At 44.5% G+C, this 25,419-nt stretch overlaps 1 protein-coding gene and 1 long non-coding RNA gene across 6 annotated transcripts in view; one reads left to right on the top strand and one right to left on the bottom strand.

Moving 5' to 3' along the window:
- Positions 1–1,628: 1,628 nt before the first annotated feature.
- LOC144893623 (uncharacterized) lies at positions 1,629–6,897 on the bottom strand. Its single transcript, XR_013624535.1, has 2 exons — positions 6,817–6,897; positions 1,629–2,329 (listed from the first exon to the last, which is right to left on the bottom strand). It is a non-coding gene; the product is annotated as an uncharacterized LOC144893623 (long non-coding RNA).
- An 824-nt stretch (positions 6,898–7,721) lies between these two features.
- The window catches only part of LOC137435318 (rho guanine nucleotide exchange factor 7), a 118,089-nt gene continuing 100,391 nt past the window's right edge, over positions 7,722–25,419 (top strand). Inside the window, exon 1 of one of the 5 annotated variants that reach the window (XM_068129000.2) lies at positions 7,722–7,968. The gene's annotated coding sequence lies outside the window, so the exon portion shown is untranslated. Of the gene's footprint in view, positions 7,969–8,701; positions 8,794–9,265; positions 9,347–25,419 lie in introns of those variants that run through there. The other 4 variants (XR_013624534.1, XM_068129005.2, XM_068129001.2 and 1 more) reach the window with 4 other exon arrangements.

Raw genomic sequence — 25,419 nt, forward strand, 5'->3', positions numbered from 1 at the left:
GTTGGCAAAGGAAACTGCTGTTTCTGATGAAGAGCTGCTCGTTTATTGCAATCACCTTGAGAAGATTCGTGGAGATATGGAGCAGCGTTTCAGAGACATGCTAGAACTGTCGGTGCCAGCATGGGTGGTCAACCCATTCAAATGTGACATTCAAGATGTGAAGCACGAATTACAGGACAAAATTATCAACCTCCACAATGATGATGAGGCGAAGGCAAGATTCTCGCAGCATGAATACGGCAAATTCTGGAGCGGGGCGAATACCCCGCAATGTGGACAGAGGCAGAACTGCTGCTGATGGCGTTCCCCACATCATACCTCGTTGAAAGAGGATTCAGCGCCGTGACGGTGCTGCTGACCAAGTATCGAAACCGCCTTGACATTACCGAGAGGGGCGATCTGCGTCTCTACCTCACTGAGATGGAGCCAGACGTTCGTAATCTTGCAGCGAGTCACCAGGCCCACCATTCACACTAACGGTATTTGGGCCTGTGATAACAGATTCCGAGTTTGCCTCACCTGGGCCTGTTCTGCTGAAACATTGTAGGTCGTGAAAAATAAAATAAAAAGTAAAGTAAAATAAAGTAAAATATTATTCAGAAAATATTTGGCTTCTGATATTTTTGCTTCCTATCTACATAAATTCTGGATGTCTGACCACGAATGATAGGACAAGGGGGGCATTGGGCCGGTCCAATAGGGCAGAATGGGGCGGTAGTCCAAAAAAGTTTGAGAACCACTGCTCTAAATGGTCAAGAGTCCAAGCTGTCTAATCTGTCTGAAGGGTGTAAGAGCTCTAATGGTGTTCAGGTCTAAGGGGTCTAAAGAGACTTAAGGGGTGTAAAGGTCTATATGTTCTCAGGGTCTAAAGGGAATAAAAGGTCTAAAGGCTTAAGGGATCTGAAGGTGTCTGAAGTGTCAAAAGGGTTTGAAAGGTAAATGGGGTCTTACAGATCTTCAGCATCCTGGGGTCTTAAAGATCCTGGGGTCTTAAAGGTCTTCAAAAGTCTAAGGAATCTCAGCAGTATAAAGGGTCGAAAGGTTTAAAAGGTACATTCTAATGTATGTAATTAATAGACGTAATGTAGTCATGTGTGCAACTGACGTTCAAACAGTATGTAATTAATAGACATGTAGTCACATGTCTTCACGGATGAACCGTATTTTTCGTTGTGACCATGACTTTCTCATCTGACCACAAAACCACACCTTTTGAAATACTGACCTTAAAAACAGCACCTATTGACCTGAAAAACAATTTTTCAGCTTGTCACTATCTCTACCAGGTGGTGAATCTTCATGAAGATCGGGGTAAAAATGTGACCTGCAGGCGATTGCCAGACAAACATAATAACAGAACAAACCAACCAATATCTTCATTTTCACAAGTAACAACCAGACAAGGGTGAAAACATAACCTCAGTCTACCTTCAGTGGTGTAGTTCAAAATAGAATTACCTCCAACCATAAATAAATCTAATTTTCCAATATATCCTTCAAACCCAAATTTACAGCGAAGAATCAGGTTCAACCGTGCATCAAAAATTCAGCACGTTCAACACCAAACGGTGCATCTAAGCCACTTAAAATTGAGACCCCAAAGCTCAATACACAAAGGAGAGCAAAGCAACAGCTGAGGTAGATTTGTATTTGCATTTGCAATTGATATAATGTGTATATATATATATATATATATGGCAACATTTTTCCAAAAAGAAGTTACATAAACTCTTAGTTTAAAAAGGTGCACAATAAGCCAGCCAAAACACCTGGACTTTTAGAATGTTTACCTTGCACCTTTTTTACGCAATCATTTGAATTTTGGAAACTTGCTGGTGATTGGACACTGTTGAAATGTAGACAGCATCTTTTCTTTTGAGATTGACAGTGTAACATTGCATTTTGTTCCATGTCTTGAGCAAAAGAGTGAGCTCATGACAAGAACACCTAATCAGATTAGAGTCAGCTTTCCACAGTCCCAAACGACAACCATTTTTTAACCAAAACCCCACCATGAACGTTTGAATGTTTTTCCTCTCGTCATTCAAGTGACCTTCCAGTTTTATTCCTGAACCTTGGGGCGTGTGGCAATGTAGAAAAACAGAACGATCAACAAGGTGACGATCAACAGGGAAGGCAGCACCACAGGCACGACCGAACTTCGCGCCTGCTCCATGGCCAACTTTCGCTCCTTCTTGTCGCGAGCTCTCTCCTTGCGTGGACGACCCTTCAGTTGCCGCATGTTTGCACTCCACTAGACACGGGCGGGTGTGCCGAAGGGTGCGCTTTGATATGGTAAGGGAATGAACGTGGCTTTTCGCTTGCTGGGCTGAAAGGCACATCACGCAGGACAACTCTGAAGCACAAACACAAGGTTCATTTGAAAAGGTCACTTTGTTGTTTCTTCAACACCAAAAAGTCTTGTGTTTTATTCTCAAACTAATCGCTCGATATGATGCCACAAATAAATGTACCCGATTTCACACAAATAAGTTTCGACTTCTTGGAGAACATCTTTCCAAAAGGGGGCTCAGCTGTTAGTACTGTGCTCTTGTGAAACTAAAAACACCGGAAAACACCATATAATCGCCGTTTAGCCTTAATTTTCCGAGAGAACCGAAGGCCCACAAAATGATGCACCAATCTAGTTTGGCTTCGTCAAACAACACAGCTTAATTCGATTGTGCTGATAAGCTGAATAAGAGTACAAACGCTACGTCCCGAGTAATACAATTTTAACACAAGTAAAAAATAACATAAAATCAATAAGTAATTCATTTTAACATCGCTTGTAATAAAATTTTAGCATTTAATTTTTTAACAGTTTTCAAGCATCCTCACCAAATGGCAACTTGCATACGTACAAAATAATGAGAATTGTTTAATGCCTCCTCCTTCTCTTCATCTCCTTTTATTGTATAATTGCAGCGCACAAGACGTTTGCCGCAAGTAATTCTGGGATATTGCCGTGCAAGGTTGTTTTAATACTTTGGACATGGGAGTTATTTTGCAAGAGAACGGCATGTCAAAGGGACAATTTCCCTTTGTTATTTTATCAGAGGTAATGAACATTCTGATCTAAGACGATGGTTGGTGTGTCCAGGCTTTTCTGTGTCAAGGTCGGAATAGAAAATGACTTTGATCAGAAGGATTAGCCCAGTTTACTTTGTTATTTTTTGCGATTATCTGAGTCACATTCCAACATGGCTGTCTCCAAGAGAATGCAATGCTACCACCACTAGTTTGCCCTAAATATAAGTGCTAACTCTGATTTTTGTGCAAATTGAATTATTTCAGTTATGAACAAAAATGCACTGTGTTGTTCTCTAAACCTCAGGACTGCTCTCAGAAAAAAGACTGTTGTTGGTTGTTGTTGTTGTTGAACTTTGTCCACCTTGTCATGTGTGAACATGACAGAGATAAAATATCCATCATATATTGTCAATATGTGTTGACTTAGCGGTTACGGTGCCGGCTTGGGATCCTAGGATCCTGGGTTCAAATCCCGGTCGATCGCTGAATTAACGCCAGGGGGGTTGACTCAGCCTGCCATCCTTCCGAGGTCGGCAAATTGAGTACCAGCTCACTGGTAATTCCCTGTGTGTCGCAAGAGGCGACTAACAGGGTTGGTGGCAGGAAGGACATCCGGCCGTAAAACATTGCTTCAAAAAGGGGACCACGGTGCCCAAAAAGGCCAACCCCCGCTGTGCGGTGAAAAATTGCCTCGAAAGGTTGTCATATATTGCCAATATATTATCATAGGCTGATTTGATGGGAAATAAAAAGGGGTGTGAAGATATGATAAATTATCGACGTATCACAAAAATAAATATTAATGATGGCTGGTAATATGAGAATCATGATACAGCATTTGCATATAAACATTATTGTGACATTCAATTTGTGCAACTTTAGATCAGCGATTGCACCTCTATAATCTCTGAAACCACTCTATGGAAAAAATTTAAACATGGTTCACTGTTGAGAACTCCCCAAGGGGAATAAGATATGTTAATGATTATGTCATCGGTGCATTCATGTACACCATGAAAGTTTGAATGTCAAATTATGATGTCATAATTCGACAGGTACAACGCTTGATCCGATCAGTATGAATTTTTTTTTCTCTCTGCAACTGTTGGTCCATGGACATGGAATTTTCACCATAGGAGTGCCTCCTCCTATATAATTTTTAATGATAATTATGATGTCACAAGTCATGTGGTGGGGCGCCATCTTGGAAAAACTTTGCACCTCTATATCTCCGAAACCGCTTCATGGAAAAAATTGAATTGTGGCTCATTGTAAAGAACTCCGCAAGTGTTGTTAACGATGACATCATTGGTGCCTTAATGATGACGTCATAATTTGACAAGTACAATGCTTAGTTTAATCAGTTTGAAATGTATTGAGTGTGATCTACACAACAATTATATTGGAGAATGTAAATTTATAATGTCGTCGGTCACGTGGGCTGGCAGCCATATTGGATGAAAGAAAAAAAACCTTGAAAACAGAAAAGTTGGCTTGCACCAAGTTGACTGCACGGGGTAAGTATTCTATGAATACCATGTGGTTTTTTAAGTGATTCTTCACCAATGAGTGATTGGGCCAAAAATGATATATAGCAAGATATCTCCAAAAGCTATCGATGGGTTCGGACGTAACTTGGTGGACAAGTTGTGTGTGTAACAAGGACAAATCGATTCGACTTTGGTGAAGATCCAAATCTGGATATGATAGAAAAAATTATCCCCCAAGTGATTCTTCACCATTGAGAGATGTGGCCCAAAACGATATATATCATAATAATTTAGTGTGAAATTTATTATTTTTGATATTGATTTGCAATTCTAAAAGATACTGATGTGGGAGTTTAGTTCTAGCCAGTTCTAGTTTGCTTCTAAAATGCAACTTATAGCGAGGGATCTATGATAGCCTTTCTTTGCTGTCATCTTTAATTTAATCCCAAACTTTCCCTGGTCAGTGTTGCACTCAGCTTCTCGCTTCAAAGATGCATCCAGTCACCTTCTGAGGTGTTTCCATCTGCCAATAGCAAAGTCAATACAGCGTCACCTTTTTGATACGGGGCGGTCAAGTTTGCTTATGGATATCCTTCTTCTGCATCCAGCAACCGCACATTCAGACAGGAGGGACAGCTGTTCCTTTCCTGCATCCTCCATTTCTCCACATCCATGTGGGCCTCAAGCTTGTTCCTATTTATCATCCACATCAACTCTGGATCCAACGCAGTCCTTAAGATTTAACAGCATCATAGTCCGGCAGCTAAGCTAAATATAGCATAACAATTGTGCATTTTGTGAGGAAAGCACCAAATTTGGCACACTAGTAGACTATCATATTATGAAAAGATCGAGATATTGGGCCATCTCAGATTCAGAGATTTGATTTTTGCAAGATTTGCAGATTTTGCAGATTTGCAAGCTGAGATTGCAACGCCAGGGACGGCCGACTCCTTCCTGCGAGCTGCCCACGTCACCCGCACAAGATGAGCTCATCAAATCACTGCAGCGGCACTGCACATCCTGCAACACCGTGCGTATGAACGCCACTGTATGACATATGCTGATGATGCAGAACACCTGCCTGAGTTCGGAGACTGGTGTCACCAGAGAGGAGAAGACATTCCCAACTTTCAGTACTGGGCAACTGTGCTGGAACTAGAGATGTTGGTACTGGTCGACGTGCGTTCTCTGCGGCAGGCTTCATTCACGATGTACCTTGATGCCCTGACGGAACTGGTCCCATGGTTCCATGCCTTAGACCACACACACTATGCCAGGTGGGTCCCTGTTCACCTGAGGGACATGGTTGCACTCCCAATGAAGCACCCAGATGTAGCCAGAGAATTCAGGGCTGGCAACTTCACTGTACAGAAGACGAAGAAGGTGTTCTCTTCGATCCCAATCGAATCGAAATCTTGCAAAAATCAAATCTCTGAATCTGAGATGGCCCAATATCCAGATCTTTTCATAATATGATAGTCTACTAGTGTGCCAAATTTGGTGCTTTCCTCACAAAATGCACAATTGTTATGCTACGTTGCCCCACTATCACCTAAAATGATCGTTTACCTTATCTAATGCTTGTTGTTGGACCATCAAAAAAAACTTTTCTTCTGATCTACTGGCGTACATATTTGCACCTGACAAGATAGAGCATGTAGCTGGGCCCCAGGTGTAGTTGTAGTTGGGATAATCCTGAACTCCAGGCCTTCCGGTTGCTGTTCTCCTGTATTCCATTTGGCCAAGGGCAATGAGATCCATGGCCAACCCTTTCTGTCTTTGTTGGACTTACCCGGTAATCCAGGTGCTGTCCTGCCAGTTGTGAGGACTACACTCTCTTGTACAGTACCTCTGCAAATTGCATTTACACACCACCGTTTCACCTGGTATCCTACGCAGTTCACCTACCACTACCAGGTCCACACGACGCTCTTCAGCCCGACTCACTTCAGTGCAATGCTGGGTGTCTCTACAGTGCGGTCAACTGTCAACTCTACCCACGGACTATACAGGGAAAGTACGTGCAAGTGGTTGTGCCCGGGAGGGTTGCAGACCCTCCAATCTTCAAGGGATGAACCATGTCGTGCCACCCCGTCACCGGGTACAGACACATAGCAACCGAGACACCACGTCTTTATATTTTTTATTACCTCAAAATTCGGGGTACGGAAGTGCACCTACTGAGTACTATATTTCGTTTACCGCTCAAAACGATACCCTTTCTGAAAGACGACGAGTAAAGGGAAAAAAAGTGGAGTGATGCGGCTAATGAGTAAATCCACATACTTACAATAAATCGAAGAAACGTTTCCAACCACGGAGACTAATCACAAACCTCTGCCATACGTCACGAAATCAGAGTCAATGACGTAAACTAAAAACGCGCTTTGATGATAATGTAATTACATAAATCTAACACACTGGATTTACTTCCTTTTAAATTATCCTTTTACCCGTGTGGTATACTGGTATTACACAATTATAAAGTTAATTACAATGAAGGATTCTTACTCTCCATTTTAATCCAGTTTTTTTTTTATAACTCCACCTTTATTATTTAATGCCATCTAAATTTTCTCATTTTTACATTTATTTCTATAAAATACCGAATTCTTCACTGAACATATGTTTTGTGCTCTTAGGATTGTGCAAATTAACGTAGAGGATGCAATTGTGCGGTGTATAAATATTCCGTATATGGTGATATTAAGGAACTCTTTTTATTAACGTATTTAACTCGCACCACGTCAATGCACTGTTCTCCAGGTGAGGTTTGTTTTTATTTTCCCTATCTCATTTGATGGTTTTTAATTCATAGCGCGTTGAAACATCGACTACAAGTCTACTTTTGGACAAGATGGCAGATGTAATAACAACCTTGCAATTTTCCGCCCAGTATTCTACATCATTTTAATTTTTAAAAAATACATTTGTTACAATTTATTTCGCGTAAAATGTATTGCGTTTGTTGTTTCATTATTGTTTGGTGGTTTGTGGAAAGTTTACTAGATGATGAATACACAGAACCATTAGGCCTTAGGGTGTGTCGTAGAATAAAGTAGCTCAGCTGTCTCCAATATTTTCGTTTCCTTTTTAAAATACTTTTTTACTCTCTTAGAGTTCTGTCCTCAAACAATTTATATGGAAATGTTACTGAATCCAGTAAACCGTTTAATGAATAAACGACATGTTTTTGGAACTCCAAGCGAAAAAGGGTGGTATATGTACTTCCGGGTTGCTAGTTGTGAGCTGCGTTCCTTCAGCTTCCCATATCCCACTTTTTTTTTTCTCCTCAATCTATCTTTCCTCGATTACTCACATCCTTCCTTTCCTCCACCTGCCCGATTCTCTCTTTCCTGTTCCACATCTTGTCTCTCACTGCCCGCCTTCTCCCCCTTTCCCGCTCAATATTGTCACGGGAGCTGTTGGTGTAAGTACACAGGTGAGTCACTGGAATACCGCTTCACTTCCTCAATGAACCACCACCTCAGCCAGGTTTATTTCCGCAACTGTCAAAAGCAGTCGTAATTGCAATAGATTAAGCTTTTAACTCCACCAATTGTTTTAATCCATGAGGAATACTGTTCCAGTTAAGGTTCAAACTGGATGATGGATCCATTGCTTTATAACCTCAGGCCCAGGAAGGCTGAATCGTAAATGTGATTTCATTTCAAAACTGCTTTGCCTTTGTTCCAACTGCAGTTTTTTTGGTGGTTGTTTGTATCTACTGTATCGGGTATCCGATTGTACAGGGACTATCGTGGCTTCCCCGGCGGTGGTAATTGACCATTTTTGTTTTATTGATGAAGCCTGGTGATGGCTTAAGATCTTAGGGTCTTGAGGGTTGAGTTCGAGACCCTGCCGTGCCCTTAAAATAACACCAGTCACTGTCAGGTTGACTCAGCCTGTCATCCTTCCGAGGTCAGAAAAACAAGTACCAACTAGCTGGTATAATGGGGGCACTGCATCAGGAGCACTGCTGCACTGCCAGGAGTGATGCAACCAGCAGCCATAGGCTGCATACGAAACAGCAACCCATTGTTGGGCTTCGGTTGGAGAGGTTAATGCCTCTGCTTTTGAATCCAATCGACAACACTGCTGCCATTCGGTGTGGGCAGGTACAAATAGTTTGCTGTCACAGGTGTGAAGTGAGTCATTTGGTGCTATTGCCAAGCTGAAGTCGATTGCCTGAAGAAGTCTGCTGCTGCGAAGAAGAAGACACTATCGCTCCGAAGAAGTGTCGTCATCATGTTACGTTAACATTAATGTGAGTTGAAAAGCCCAGAGAATTAAATCATTCAAACATTTATATGATACCTTTTGGGTCTGATGTCTGATAGGATGGTGCAGATGTACCGCACTTACCTTTGAGCTCTCAGTCTGGATTATATTCCCGACCCGACTGTAAAATGTCAGATTGGTGCTTTGCCAGTAGGGTGTGACGTCACAAGGTGTGCCGTTCCCCCCAGGTGTATGTTAGGTCAGGTGCCCTGTCTGCCAGCATTATCTGGTGGACAAGCCTGGTGTTGGTTTAACGCTTGCAATGGATGGTTTAATAGCTTGAGTCTTGAGTTTGAGCACCTGTCGTGCCATTGAAATGACTCCAAATGTCGTGCCAAACAGCAACCAAGTCGATGGATGTATACGATACCATGGTGTTTTGTGCAGAGTCGGTTTGTGCACCCTGAACAAATCTTAAATTCCTCACCTGACCACCATGGGGGGAAACAAAAACGAACTTTCATGGTGACAGACAGCGTGTACTGCTTCGGGCGGAGAACACACCCCTTCCCTGCACGCACACACGGAAAATACATTTTGTGAGTTTTTCTTTGGAATTCCATTTTCACCTTAATTTTCTGCTTTTACTGTTTGTTTGCATCAAATCTATATAGACCATCAGTTCACTTGGCATGCAGATGTGCCAAAACAAATGATAGGCGTGTTTCTTCTTGCCAAACAAGCCCGACCTGGAATCCTCACCATTCGACCGAACCATAAGGAGCTTTTGTCTTTTGCGGAAATGTCTAAAAGTTCTGCACAATCCGTAATCTCAATCCCACAGCAACCAGAAAAGATTTTCACTCTTGTACGATTGCTCATCACGACAATTGATATGGTGTTTCGTTATGTGTTGCTCTGGGATCGTTTTGTAAATTTATGTAAATTGAGCTTAGCAGTGAGAACAGAATATCAATAGTCTTTAGAACAAGACGGAAAGTCTAACGGCGGTGCAGTCGGGCTTGCTTGATACTTTACTTGAAGAAGATAGTATGACCTGGGTGGAGATGGAGATACCAGTTAACAAATAATGTAAGTATTAAATTATTTTGAAGTACTCCAAGTACTTCACTGCTAATTTCACCCAAAATCCTACACTTTTCTTTTTGTTGGAATACCAACTTCTGTCCTGGAAGTCCTTGGTCCCCTTGTGTTTTATACCTCCCCCCCCCCCTTCCCATGCCTCCTCCCCCCAAGCCCTCTCCCCCCCACACTTCTCCCTGCTCTCAAATGTTGTGTTTGTGTGCTTCCCCTTCTCTCCCCATCTTGTCTTCCGCTCCCTCTTTTTATATATTTTGTTTGTCTGGTTGATTTGTTTGTGAAATAAATGTTAGCTCTTTCACGGGACTGGTTTATTACCCTCACTACAGGAGAGGGTATTGCATATGAGTCCGTTTGTCTGTCTGCCTGTCTGCCTGTTTGTCTGTTTGTCCGCACAGAATAAATATGATTTTCTCTGCAACCGTTGGTCCGATTGACAGGAAAGTTTCACCATAGGTGCAACTCCTGTATAATTTTTAGCTCACCTGGATCGAAGTTCAGGGGAGCTTATGGGATGGCGCGTCGTCGGTCCGTCCGTCAGGCCGTAAACACTTGAAACCTCTTCTCCGAAACCGCTGAAGGGATTGCAACCAAATTTGGCACCAATGATATTTGTCGTGTTGTGACTAAAGTTTGTTCACGGCATTTAAAAAATCGGGGTCTAAGGGGATTTACCCAGGGTCAAAGTGGATCCAGGTTTGACCCCCCAAAATAGGAATTTGCTTTTTCCTCTGAAACTACAAACACTATTTTGATGAAACTTGACCGCAAGCTTCACCACCCGTGATGTACCAAAGTGTGTTCACGGCATTAAAAAATATCTGCCTCTTCAGGTGTCTGCGGGGGTGGAGGTGGGGAGGATTTGCTTTCTTTTCAGAAACTACACATGCAATTTCTATGAAACTTCACCACAACCTTAATTACCCATGATTTACCAATGTTTGTTCAAGGAATTAGAAAAATTGGCGTCTTTGGTGGTATATGGGGTTGGGGATGGGGGAGTTGCCCCCCAAAATAGGTATGTTTTTCTTTGTTTGTTTAAAGTCTTATGATTATGTTAATATGACTCTGCATGCTGCCCTGTCTTCTCGCAACCATTGAAATTGGTTTAAATACCCTTAGTTGGTGCAGTATACTGTTTATATTCCACCAGGTGAGCGCCAGGGGTATTGCCCCTATGTTTAATGATAATGATGACAGCATAGGTCACGTGGTACTGGCGCCATCGTGGAAAAAAACAAAAATTTTTGCACCTCTATCTCCAAAAGCGCTGCACAGAAAAAATTGAGACATGGCTCTTTGTAAAGAACTCTCCATGGGGAATAAAATATGTTGATGATTATGTAATAGGTGCCTCCATTATGACGATAATTCGACAATTACAAAACTTCATCTGATCAAGATGAAATTTGTTGAGCGTCATCGAGGGATACATTTGTGGAGAAAATAAATAAATAATGACGACGTCATCGGTGATGTGGTTCGACCGCGATATTTGTTTTAACACTAAAGCCTTAAAAACCACTAAAAAGATGTCCTGGCAAGGGTCTGCAATCTCTGATTGCTCTTCCTTTTTCTATATGTTTCGAGTCGACCATGAACCCAACCATGCACCGCTTAAATCCAGTAACTTTGCAGTCACGACAAAGGGATTACAGTGTTACGATTATATTTACTATATTATTATTATTAGCTCAACCGGACTTCAGTCCGGTGAGCTTATGCGATCGAGCAGTATCCGTAGGTAAGTCGGTGAGTCAGTGAGTGTGAATGAGTGTCTGCAAACACTTCATTATCGCTTGAATCAAACACACGATTTTTAATGAAACTTGGCCACAATGATACCTAATGAAGGTGTATTAACGGCATAAAAATCTGCACTCATTCAGGGGATATACGGATGGGGGGGGGGGGGGGGGGGGGGAGTAGTTTGACCCCCCCCACCCCAAATAGGTATTGTTCTCTTCTCCGAAACCACACACGATTTCAATGAAATGTGATCACAACCTTCATCGCCCATGATGTACCAACGTTTTTTCACGGCATTAAAAATATGTGTATCTGAGAGGGTCTGTGGGGGGTTTGAGTGACTGATGCTCCTGATCCAGGTGAGCGTCAGGACCCGTGGTCCTATTTTTATTATTACGAAGACTATGTTACTGTATGAATAAACAGAGGCTAAATCCTTACTCCCACGATAATTAGTTCACCACTTCTCATCGAGTCATCCGTGAACCATGCACCTTTTCAATCTAGTAGCTTTGCAGTCATGGCAAAGGGATTGCAGTGTTACGATTATATTTACTATATTACTATTATTAACGTTATTATAATTATTATTACGAAAATGATACCACTATATTAAGAAACGTGAGCTAATTTGTCTGAAGCGGCCTGAAGATGAGGCGCGAAGGCAAAAAAGCCTAAGGCCTATACATACTGTCATTGGAAGACCATTAAACGTCTATGCTTTCGATATTTGATGGTCATTTTAACAATTGGTTTATTTGTGTTTCACACTGAATGAAAAACGTAAAGGTAGAGCATGGCTATTGTGATGTATGACAGGTTCGACTATATTTTCGGCCTGAACAGCATAGAAATTAAAATGGTGGTGTGTGGTGTCAGCCGTCATACGCCGTAATGACATCGCCCGCCGTAATGACATCGCCAGACGTAATCGCATCGCATCGCATCGCATCGCATCGCATCGCATCGCATCGCATCGCATCGCATCGCATCGCATCGCATCGCATCACATCACATCACCCCTGTCAGGTGACCAGATCCTCGGCTCTGATTGGTGTACGTTTGTGAGGGATACATACATACATACATACATACAGACAGACAAACGCTGTTCTCGATGGCTTTGCCCTACAGTTTACGCCATAAAAACCCCGAATTTGTATATTCCACTCACCACGCTACCTTGGTTGTAATGCTATTTCAAGTGTACTCGCATATCTGCTCTTGCTTGGTCTTTGTGTTGGTTGCCCTTCATTTTTGAAAAAGGCTGTTCACATGAAATGAGCTTATCTCTTGGGCAGACGTGTCTGGATGCCCTAGCCAAGTGCTATAGGTGCAATAAAATGTTGCCGCGTAAGAGAGAGAGAGAGTGTGTGTGTGTGTGTGTGTGTGTGTGTGTGTGTGTGTGTGTGTGTGTGTGTGTGTGTGTGTGTGTGTGTGTGTGTGTGTGTGTGTGTGTGTGTGTGTGTGTGTGTGTGTGTGTGTGTGGTTATCTCCTTTTTTTTTTTTTTTTTGTTTTGTTTTGTATACAAGATCGAGGCTCGTGAAAGAGCGAACATTAATCACACAGAAAGACAAACCGACACATAAAACATATAACATCGGGAGCGGTAGACAAGATGGGGAGAGAGGGGGGAAGGACACAAACACAACATTTGAGAGCAGGGACCGAGAGACATGGAGACATCGAGAGATCTGAGAGAGGGCGAGGGCTTTGGGGGGGGGGGGGCATGGGAAGGGGGCGGTGGGAGAGGTATAAAACATATGGACACTGCCAGGACTTCCAGGAAAGAAGTTGGAATTTCAAACAAGGTGGATCTGGGGTGAATTAGCGGGGGTAGAAAAGATCAAGGTTTTGGATGGGGGAAGATAAGAGATGGTGGTGAACAGCTGTTTTAAAGACCTGGAGGGAGGAGTGGGATTGAAGGGAGTGAGGGAGTTTGTTCCAGAGGCGGGAGAAAAGAGGAATGAAAGAGTGAAGGTGAGCAGTGAGCCGAGATTTCGGCAGTTTAACCATCAGAGGGTTGCTGGCAGATCTTGTGCGACCTGTAGGAATATTTGGGGGACAGAGCACAGAGAGAGCTGGGGGTGCAAGGCCGGAGAGGAGTCGGTAGAAGACAGAAAGACCACCTACCTGCCTGCGGTGAGTGAGTGAAAGGCCCTCAGAGATAGCTTCATCGCGGGAGATTCCAATAATTCTGAAAGCTTTGGTTTCAACAGCGTGAAGCCGAGCTAGGTGTGAGGCAGGAGCACCGGCCCATAGGGGAGAACAGTATTCCATTGAGCTGCGGATGAAAGCCTTGTATGTGGTGAGGAGCTCAGGTGTGCCGAGGAAGGACTTCGCACGACGGAGGATGCCCAGTCGGCGACTGGCTTTGGAGGCCAGCTTGGAAATGTGGTTTTCCCAAGAAAGATCATGGCAGATAGTGAGACCCAAAATCTTGAGCGACAGAACTTCTTGGAGAGGATTGTTGAGAAAGTAGATGGGAGGGTTGTCCAGTCGATCTTTTCGGAGAGACATAGTAAGAGTGTGAGATTTGTCAGGATTGAAAGACATGTTCCACTTGTTTGACCAGTCTGTGATTTTGTCCAGGTCTTCAGAGAGTGAGGAGGCAGCAGACTGCCGATCTGAGGGAAGAGGAATGGAGCGGCAGAGAGTGGAGTCATCAGCAAAGAGATAGAGAGGATTTTCCAGAGAGTCAGAGAGATCATTGATAAAGACCAGAAAAAGCACAGGGCCCAGCACACTTCCTTGGGGAACTCCAGCCTGAACAGGAAGGGGAGATGAGAGAAATCCATTCAGGGCCACACGTTGACTACGACCAGAGAGGAAGTCCGCAAGCCATGCATGGAGATTTCCATGGATACCATAGGAGGAGAGTTTGGTGAGCAGAGCTGGGTGCCAGACCGTATCAAAGGCCCTTGATATGTCAAGGGAGACAGCTCTGATTTCCTGTTTGGCATTCAGGACCTCCATCCATTGTTGAGACAGCAGAAGCAGCATGTCCAGAGTAGAGTGACCTGGTCTGAAACCAAATTGATGATCAGAGATCAAGCCATTGGAGAAGAGGAAAGATTTCATATCCGAAGCAATGATGGATTCCATGACTTTGCTGATAATTGGGAGCAGGCTGATTGGTCTGTAGTTGCAAGGATCTGTTTTTGCACCTTTTTTGTGTAAAGCGGTAATGTTAGCTGATTTCCAGGATGCTGGCAGATGACCTTGAGCAAAAGATAGGGTGAAAAGAACAGAGAGAGGGTGAGATAGAGCGGCAGAGCAGGATTTTAGGACCCGTGGGCTGATGCCGTCTGGTCCAGTTGCAGAATCAGAGTCGAGGTTTGACAAAAACTCCTCCACCTTGTCAGGAGAGAAGGACACAGAGTCCAGGAGCATTTGGGTTCGACTGGGAAAGGTGGGAACAGAGAGAGATGGGTTTGGGACTAAGGATTTCGAGGCGAACACAGAGTTGAGGCATTCGGCTTTGTCACGTGCGATGTCAACTGTGTGGCCATTTGAGGTAAGGGAGGGGATGGAGGGGGAACAAACACCAGAAACGGATTTGACCAGACGCCACCAGGATTTGGAGGAAGGAGACAGGTTTGAGAGTTCATTCTTGAGTGAGGAGAGATAGTGCTTCCTGGCACTCCTGAGGGTAGACACACACTTGTTCCGAGCTTGGTGGAAGGAACTGAGATTTCCTTCAGTTGGATTAGCCTTCCAAGAGGCAAAGGCAAGTTGTTTCAGGGCAACTGCCTCACCACAAGATTCAGTGTACCATGGACGGGAGGAAGGGTAAGACAATTGAAGGCGAGATGGGATAAATCTGTGCATGAGAGAGATCAGTTTGCTTTGGAAGAATTCCCAGGAAGAATTGATGTCAGAGGCAGTGGAGATGGGAGACCAATCTAGACGATTGATGGCTGCTTGAAGACCGTCCCAGTCAGCCTGAGTGAAATGCCAGACTCGTCGACGCTGAGGAGGCTCTCTGAGAATGGCCAGAGAGATGTCCACTTTGACAAGCACATGATCAGAAGAACCGATTGGAGCAGAAGAAGAGCAGCAGACATTAGCAGGGAAGTTTGTCATAACCAAGTCTAGAAGAGAAGATACTCCATTGGCTGAGATCCGGGTCGGGAAATTGACAGATTGTGTCAATCCCAGTGAGTCACAGAAGTCCTTTGCTGAGGTGCCATGACTAGTGAGAGAGGAACCCACACCCAACCAGGTGGCATGATGACAGTTGAAGTCACCACATATGAGGAAGAGAGAGTTGGGATGAGTGGATAGAAGTTGGTCCATGTTGTCAGACATGGAAATGTAGATGGAGTCATCACTGTTTGGGGGACGGTACAGAACACATATGAACAAAAGGTGGGAGCGGAGAGGAAGCCGTAACCAGAGGTACTCCTGCGGGTGAGGAGGAAAGAGAGCAGTGCAAGGAGAGTGAGGAAGAGAGTTTTTGACAAAGATAGCCACCCCACCACCAGGCCGAGGCTCAGGTCTATCATACCGGAGGAGGGAGTAACCAGGAAGAGATATTAAGGAATCAGAGACATCTTGAAGGAGGAAAGTCTCTGTTAAGCAGATCAAGTCTGGATTGTCAGAAGCAACCTGTATGGAGAGATCAGTCAGGTTTGAGCGAAGGCCCCGGATGTTTGAGGTCCATACCGTTAATGAAGAGAGAGGGGGAGCATCGGGTACAGGACAGGGGAGGGGAGGAGTAGGGTAAGATGAAGGATGAGAGGGGGAGGTAGGGAGAGGAGTTGATAGTGTTTCAGATGTTGCAGAAGAGTTCCAAGAAAGGGAAGGATGAGGAGGATGAAAGGTTTGCTGGTGAAGGGATGCGGCACAGTGAGGGGTTGTTTGAGGGGGGGCAGAGGAAAGTAGAAGGTTTGGGGGGGTGGAGGTATGAGATAGAAGGGAGACGAAGTGGGGAGGAGGCAGCTTGGAGGAAGAGGGTGGAGGAGAGAGAATTGGAGAGGAATGGTATGGGGGGAGAATTGAATGGGAGGGATTGGGGGGGAGTTTTGAAGGGGAGGAGTGAGGGGGGAGTTTAGGAGGGGAGGGGCAAGGGGGGAGTTTTGGAGGGAAGGGGAAAGGGGGGAGATCAGGAGTGGAGGGGCAAGGGGGGGGATTGGGAGGGGAGGGGCAAAGGGGAAGTTTAGGAGGGGAAGGGCAAGGGGGGAGTTCAGGAGTGGAGGGGCAAGGGGGGAGTTTAAGAGTGGAGGGGCAAGGGGGAAGTTTCGGAGTGTAGGTGCAAGGGGGGGGATTTGGATGGGAGGGGCAAGAGGGGAGTTTAGAAAGTGGATGATTAATGAAAGACGAACATTGATAACAAATTGGGTTTGTTGTGATTTTCAAGTTAGCAATCCGGTTCAGGATGATGGAGGAGGGATGGAATGAATGTGAATTTAGACCATGTAGTGAGGGAGATGTATAAGATATTGAATTTCTTTTTTTTGAAGTGGAATGAGTTGGAGAGGAAATTGAGAAAAGCCTTTTAAATAGGAAGAAAAACAGCGTGTTGTAATATACCACTGAATAAAAAACAGAAGGGGAAAGGTTAAACATATTTAAAAATATTTAAACAGAACTATGAACAATCTTATATGCACAAAAATACCAACGGGGGGAGAGCCGAGAGGGACCACCACGAGTCACGTGAACAGGGCAAACGGTGGATGGCAAGGAGATAATGGGGGTGGGGCGAACAGCACACCTGGACAGAAAATACAGGATGAGACAACAGTACACGTGGAGAAAATAAAATAAATGTTTTTGTTTTTTTTTGTTTTTTTTTGGGGGGGGGGGGGGGGTGGGGAATTAGAACGTTAGACAGTATTATGTTCGGGGTAGAAGGGAAAAAACCAAGAGCCAAGCAAAACACACTTAAGTTAACAAAACACCGACGGGGGTACAACTACAAGGCCACACACAAGGGCAGAAAACGATTAATTAATTACGAGTTACAGGAAATTCAAACCAAAACTAACTATAATCAAACAATATCACATGGACGATAAAATAACGAATTGAAATTTGACAATCTATCTGGGGAAATGGGGGAGAAACACGTGGTCGAAGAACGAACGAACGAATAAGAATGAATAAACGAATGAGCACAGAGAAGGTAGTCCTTTTTTTTTTTTTTTTTTTTTTTTTTTTTTTTTTGAGTTGAGATTTACATAAGGAAGTAGGCTTTGGGGTGGAAAGACTGCGAAAACAGAGAACGAAAGTTATTGGATCACAAACGACAGGCGCTGAGAGAAAAACAAAGCCTCAAGGTTGTACAGTGTACACTGTACAAGACCTCGAGACGACACGAATTAACGCGATTTTCAATACAGGTATGAAAGATTTGCACCGAAAATCTTTGACGGGACAATAAACGTACATACACCATAAAAGAAATACAGTTATAACGAAAATACAAATTGGAACAATGACTTAACTTCGATTTCGATGGAGAGCGTGGAGACCTGCGAAAAAACGAAACGAACCGTCGCCAGCAAGACCGGAAAAAGACACGTTTGTGGGTTTCAGAAGGTGGAATGGAGCCCTCCCAGGTCTCAACGTATCCACCTTTGTGTGTGTGTCAGCGTGTTAGATCAGAGATGAATCCAGTAGTAAGGGAAACATATGAAAATCTGTTAACTAAATTGTTACCAAAAAATTTCTTCACCAATATGTTTGTAAAGGTGTGTAATAACATGTGTTAAAATGTTGAAGGTCAACTCCCGTGGGAAACCCAGAAAAAAAGCTGTTGAATTCGGGTACCGAAAAATTATTTTCGAGAATTTTTATTTTTTTTAATCGGCCCTTAAGTAACTTATGAGGGGTCAAATAAGGGTTTTTCATGATTCTGAGTTGATTGTTAACATTTATATTTCACCACAGACACTCCTTTGTGGAAAAATAAGTGTGTCTTTGTACTAAAATACTAAATAAGTACTAAAATAAATTTAAGTGTCTTTGTGGAAGATGGGAGCCAGACACTCAGACCCAGTAGTGCCAGTGTTTGAGCAAAGGTTTGAAGAAACCTTCAAACGACTCGCAAAAGGAGGAAGAACACCTGCACTCTGGGTGGAGTACCACCACATGGTAGATGTGATCAAGGTCTTTATCAGAACCGAGCGACTTGCAGACCACAATGGGCATCTGTCCTGCATTGTTACCAAGATGCTTCGCATCTTTGCCGCTGCAGGCCATCATCAGTATGCCAAGGGCGCACGGCTGTACTGTCAACTCATGAAGGAACTAGAAACTTTGCCTGCTTACAAAGACACCTTAGAACGTCTCACTGCCCACGGGAACCACGTTGTCCGTTACTCAAGTCATGAGTGGTCCGGCACATGGTGTGACATTTGCATTGAGCAGACATTAATGAAGGCAGCCAAGTCACAAGGTGGACTGAGCAGAGGAAGAATGAGAAACAGTTTTTCTGGCCACAAATGCTGGGTGCTCACCCTCAGTCACCTGTCTGATGTCAACCGGCGGATGGAGGAGGACGTCAGTAAACATGTTCCAGTCCACAGAGACCTTGCCAAGACACAGATGAAGCGAGATGCAGAGGCAGTTGAACTTGTCCTAAAATGGTTTGAGGAGATTAAGCCATTCGACAACGATAGAGACAAGGAGTTGCTCGTATCTTTCTCAACAGGATTCACAAGCACTGGAGATGACGCAGTCAATGCTGAGAGAGCAGCTGAAGTTGGGATGGAGATGCAGATCAAGCTGGATGGACAGTCAGTGACGTCGACCATGGATGTCAAGTCAAAGATAAAAGCCCTGTCATCACTAAGAAAATTTCCCTTAGTCAACGAGAAAAAGATTCACCTTTACTCACTAAAGTTGTTCAACCGACTGATCATTTTCGCCCAGCGGGATATGACAGTTGAGACAAGCTTACAGTATGAGCTGACTCCCTTCCCATTGTCCCTGTTCAGCAACAAAGATCAGAAGATGAACAAGGCAAACAAGGCAGACTTTTCAAATACAAGCCTGAAGGCGTTAACTGATCCACTTGACTTGACTAACCAACCCTGCTGCACCCTCGTAATTGATGGCGGATGGCTTGTCTACATGGTGAAGTGGGAACAACGTCAGACCTGGCAGGAGATCGCCAACAGTTACCTGAGCTACGTGCAGTATCTGGGCCGCTGCTCCCAGAAGATCATTGTGGTCTTTGATGGCTACAGCAGATCACCAAAAGATCACGACCACATCCGGCGTACCAATAATTCCTGCTGTAATCTCCAGATTCGACCGGATATGTCCAACTGGACCCCAAGAGCAAAGATTCTGGACAACACTTACCATGGACGAGATACTACATTGGGTGAAATTCGGTACAACATGTTCTCAAGGAAGGCAGCGGCAGGAGTGATCAAACCAGAGACTCTACCTCCAACAGAGGGTGCAGCTGCACAACATTCACTCCGTGCCTACCTGCAGACCCGGGACTGGATCCTTCTACAGAGCATGTCTGAACCCCAGTGACTATGGATGGACAATAGGTGTGCATGGGTATGAGCCAGTTCCAACACTGGACCCCACGGCTCCTGAGGAGCTATTTGCAGTTCACGAGCTGTAATTGTCATGGAGATTGCAGCAACCGGCGATGCAGCTGCAAGAAGAATGGGGTCACGTGCATCTCGGCCTGTGGAGTCTGTAATGGCATTACATGCAGAAACTGCAGTCATGATGTTGTTGAGTCTGAAGAAGACATAGACAATGACTGTTGAAACTTCTGACATTGTGAATGAGAAATAACTCTTGAGTATTATATATTGTTACGGACGCGGTTTAGATGTTATTTTGACCGAGCGGTGGTGTATTACCGCGACCTAACAGTTATTCCCCGACTAGACCCCGATTCCACCCCAAACGTTGACCAAATCGCGCTATGCTAAATCAATGATGGAAAGGACACAACGACTGGGATAGATGAAACGACGCAAGGGGTACAGTTCTCAAGACCTCCGGAGGAGGATATAATTACAGTGGTGGAGAAAAGGGGTAGATTACAAGGTAGTGAGGTAAAAACACAGAAGAGATAGGCACTTAATTACAGTCATCAAATCCCAGACAGACCACAGACAAACGGAACAAGGCTGACTTACACAGGGATTGATGGCAGGGAAGGACAGGTAGTTCGATAGCACAAGGTGCACCTTGGCTCGGGGACAGGATCAAGCACGGTCCAAGAGATGCAGGGAGGCCTCACAGCGCTCGGAGGTGGCGTCTTTCTTTCTCCAAGCTCAGCGCGCATCTGACGTCACCTCCCTCTTCCTGCGCATGCTCAGCGGGGAGTGACACGCCCTCGGCTGGTTGGCTCCGCCCCAGATGGGACCGGTCCGCCGCTTCCATTGGGTGCGGGGGTTACCGGGCTCCGCCCTTGACGAGGAGCTGACAGGGAGCCCCTATTTGGTAACCCCGTCGAGCACATGTTCGATGGCGGCTCGCTGGGAAGGCCTCACGCCCTCCCAACACCCCCTACCAACCAAGCCGGAGTGAGGACGCGCACTCCCTGTGCACGCCGCCGCCGTTGCTGTTGTTGTTGTTGTTGCTGAACCGTGAGGAAGAGCTGCGGGGAGGTATTGGGAGGTCCTAAACTTCCTAACGGTGCCATACAATCACATTCTGGTGCAACGAAGGGTCAGAATTAATGGAAACGAGTCCTTAACTGACATAGACTAAGAATAACTAGCAAGATGTCCTATAGTTGTTTTACATGAGATGCGGTGAACCTGGGCACGACATTTAATGGGGGAAATAGGGGGAGGTCGGGTCTACAGAGTGTTGTTTACAGAAAATGGGACTAGGGAATGGGGGATTGGGGATAGTTGGGAAGTATTGAGGAAATAGGGGAATATTTACAAGCGGATATGGATGGATGCAAATCCCATATCCGCAACAATATGTATGTGAAATAAAAGCTACTTTGTGTGTAAATGTAAAAGTGAAAATATAAATGTTAACAATCAACTCAGAATCATGAAAAACCCTTATTTGACCCCTCATAAGTTACTTAAGGGCCGATTAAAAAAAAAAAAAAAAAAAAATTCTCGAAAATATTTTTCGGTACCCGAATTCAACAGCTTTTTTTCTGGGTTTCCCACGGGAGTTGAACTTCAACATTTTAACACATGTTATTACACACCTTTACAAACATATTGGTGAAGAAATTTTTTGGTAACAATTTAGTTAACAGATTTGTGAAATATCTCATAAAATGCCCTTACTACAGGTGTCAGTAGAACAATTCAATGCAATGGTGTTTTCATGACCTATTGTGTGAAAAGGTACATGGTCAAGTTAGAGAGTTGATAGAATGCCTTACCCACGCAGTCCTGAGAAAAAAAGGACCTGGAAAGTTCTGCAAGCGAGATGACCTAAAATGCTGTCATATTTTGTCCGAAGTACTGCTAAACAAATTTTTTGTGATGGTGTTCATGTTTTGGGTAGCATGGTAGCTGCTTTTCAGCTGCCTCACGGTGTGAGGTCCCTGCCATCCTGGGCATCCTGGGCTCAGCTGGCTCTGGCTGACTACCTGGTATCGTTCCCTTGTCCAGGGTAATGGATCCCCACTGCCTTGTGGGGGAAGCCTATTTAGGCTAAGGCTATGAGAAGGACACTCAGATATGACATTCAAACTGTAGGTCAGCCTGGGCAGCGCTACATCGTGGATAAATGTGCCCATGAAAGTCAGTGGTGGCACCAATTTAAGCATCACTGCGCAACATCTGTAGAAAGCTGTGTCCACTATAGACATCAAGGGCAGCCGTCATACCGATGACCTGGCCAGTCTCCTGTGCCCATGTCCAGCAGACTTCACATTGAATTTACTGCACCTGCAGCCAACGATGCTCATAGGAATAGAGGGGAGAGGGATCGCACACACCTCTATCACTTCAATTGCTTCTCTGTGCAGGTTTTTCCCTCCATTGGCACCTGCTCACCACCCATGTATACCTAAGTCCTACGGCAAGGGAGGAGTGATGCCAGGGAAAGGCAGAGGATGCTGCTGATAGTCCCCTGTCACGAGTCCACACGTATGGCGGTCCAAATGTGATGGTTGTGTCGTCATTGACGAGGAGCAACAGTGGCATTCGTATCTACTTGGTGGGGAGGAAGTGCGAAAGAAATTCAGGAGGCAGCCAATGCAAATAATTTAAAGCGCTTCTGAGCTGGTCTAAAGGCAGTCTATGGACCAGCTTCTCATGGCATCACCACTCTCTGTAGCTCAGATGGCCAGCACCTTATCACAGATCCAAACAAGATCCTGGAGCGCAATGCTGAACACTTTAAGGGCGTCCTCATTGTCCCCTCCTCCATCTCGTATGTGGCCATTGACTCTCTTCCCCAGCAGCCCATATTAGAAGACCTTGCCCATTGTCCGACTAAAATAGAGATGACCAGAGCTATCAAAGAGATGTCTGGAAAGGCCCCTGGTGACGATGGTCTCTCCTCTGAGGTTTTCTAGTTTGGTGGTGCCAAAATCCTCACCTGACTGATTATATTCTACAATTTTTATTTTTATTTTTATTTATACAGAGGCGAGGCTCGTGAAAGAGCTAACATTTATCAAACAAACAAATCAAACAAACAAGTAAACAAAGTATATAAAAACGGGAGCGGTCGACAAGATGGGGAGAGAAGGGGAGGAAGCACACAAACACAACATTTGAGGGCAGGGACATCGGGAGATGTGTGGGAGGCAGAGGGCCTGGGGGGAGGCAGGATAGGTATGAAACGCAAGGACACCAAGGACTTCCAGGAAAGAAGACAAAAGTCACCTCAAAAAAGTGGATTTGGGGTGAAATTAGCGGGGGTAGAAAAGATCAAGGTTTTGGATTGGGGAAGATAAGAGATGGTGGTGAACAGCCGTTTTAAAGACCTGGAGGGAGGAGTGGGATTGAAGAGAGAGAGTGAGGGAGTTTGTTCCAGAGATGGGAGAAAAGAGGAATGAAGGAGTGAAGGTGAGCAGAGAGTGTTGATTTTGGCAGTTTAACCATAAGAGGGTTGCAGGCAGATCTTGTGCGACCTGCAGGAATATTTGGGGGACAGAGCCCAGAGAGAGCTGGGGGAGCAAGGCCGGAGCGGAGTCGGTAGAAGACGGAAAGACCACCAACCTGCCTGCGGTGAGTAAGTGAAAGGCCCTCGGAGATAGCGTCATCGCGGGAGATTCCAATGATTCTGAACGCTTTGGTTTCAACAGCGTGAGGACGAGCTAGGTGTGAGGCAGGAGCACCAGCCCAGAGGGGAGAGCAGTATTCCATTGAGCTGCGGATGAAAGCCTTGTATATGGTGAGGAGCTCAGGTGTGCCAAGGAAGGACTTCGCATGACGGAGGATGTCCAGTCGGCGACTGGCTTTGGAGGCCAGCTTGGAAATGTGGTTTTCCCAGGAAAGATAATGGCAGATAGTGAGACCCAAAGTTTGAGTGACAGAACTTCTTGGAGAGGATTATTCAGAAAGTAGATGGGAGGGTTGTCCAGTCGGTCTTTTCGGAGAGACATCTAGAGTGAGGTCTAGAGTGAGGAGTCAGTACCCCAGGTCTTCAATGATGCCATGATTGTTCCCCTGTACAAATGCAAAGGTGATAGGTCATGTTTCGCTAACTGCCATGGCATGGCCCTCCTTCTATTGCTGGGAGAATACTTGCCCGCATCATTCTTGATCGCATGTCACTAACAAATGTCAACAGCATCACCACAGAAAGCCAATGCAGCTTTTGTGCTCGGCGTGGCACGACCGATTATGATGATCTCTGCTTGTCAACCTCAGGAAAAGAGCAGAGAACAACATCGCGATCTATACATGGTCTTCATCGACCTTATGAAGGTGTTTCATCTGGTCAATCGAGAAGGCCTGTTGAAGCTACTGTACAAAGTCGGCTGTCCCACGAAGTTGATCAACATCATCAGATCCTTCCACGATGGCATGGTTGTTTGTGTGAGGGACAGTGGATGCACTTCTGATTCATTTCCTGTTACCATCGGCACAAAGCAAGGCAGTGTCCTCGATCCCATATTATTTAGCATTGTTTTCTCTATACTTCATGATGCCTTCGAAGATTGCACTCGGAGAGTGATGATCCAGTTTCACACCAACGGTAGTGTCTTTAATTTGCAGCGTCTGAAGGCCAAGTCCAGACTCACAGAAATGTTACTCCATGATCTACTTTTTGCCGATAAAGTGCACTCTTCCTATCTTATATCTTAGGTGCACTTATCACTATCTATCTTATATCTATTGATCACTATATATTTATATATACTATTATATATACTATTTATCTATATATATATTTATATATACTATTTATCACTATCTTATATCTTAGGTGCACACTTAGAAATCTTAGGTGCACTGTTCTCTCATAATTTCGTAGATATGGAATTTATTGTCAACTCCTTTACGCAATGTCACAGAGAGAGACAGAGTGACAGACACAGAGGTCAAGCCAATTTATAATTGAAAGAAGATTCAAGATGATGTTGACCAGATTGATGTCCATCATTTCTACCAGGCTGAGGTTGTCCACCCTGTTGGTATCACTAAATTTGCTTTCTGTTTTTGTTCTTCTAATATGCAGGCGTTCTAATTTAATACCTGAGAAATGGCCATTCATTCAACAATTTTGGCCAGGAATAGTTCTGTTCATGGCAGTAGTTCGATTATAGGCTTTTGAAGCCTTTCATGCTTATTTGTTGAGGGAAATGTTGGGGAGTTACAGCCCATGCACAGGTTAATTGTAAGCTGATTATGTGCTTGTTTGCACGTAGTATTAACAATAGAGCACGTAGTTCCATCATGT

Source organism: Myxine glutinosa, chromosome 9 (assembly GCF_964187855.1).
Source record: "Myxine glutinosa chromosome 9, kmMyxGlut1.1, whole genome shotgun sequence".
Taxonomy (NCBI): domain Eukaryota; kingdom Metazoa; phylum Chordata; class Myxini; order Myxiniformes; family Myxinidae; genus Myxine; species Myxine glutinosa.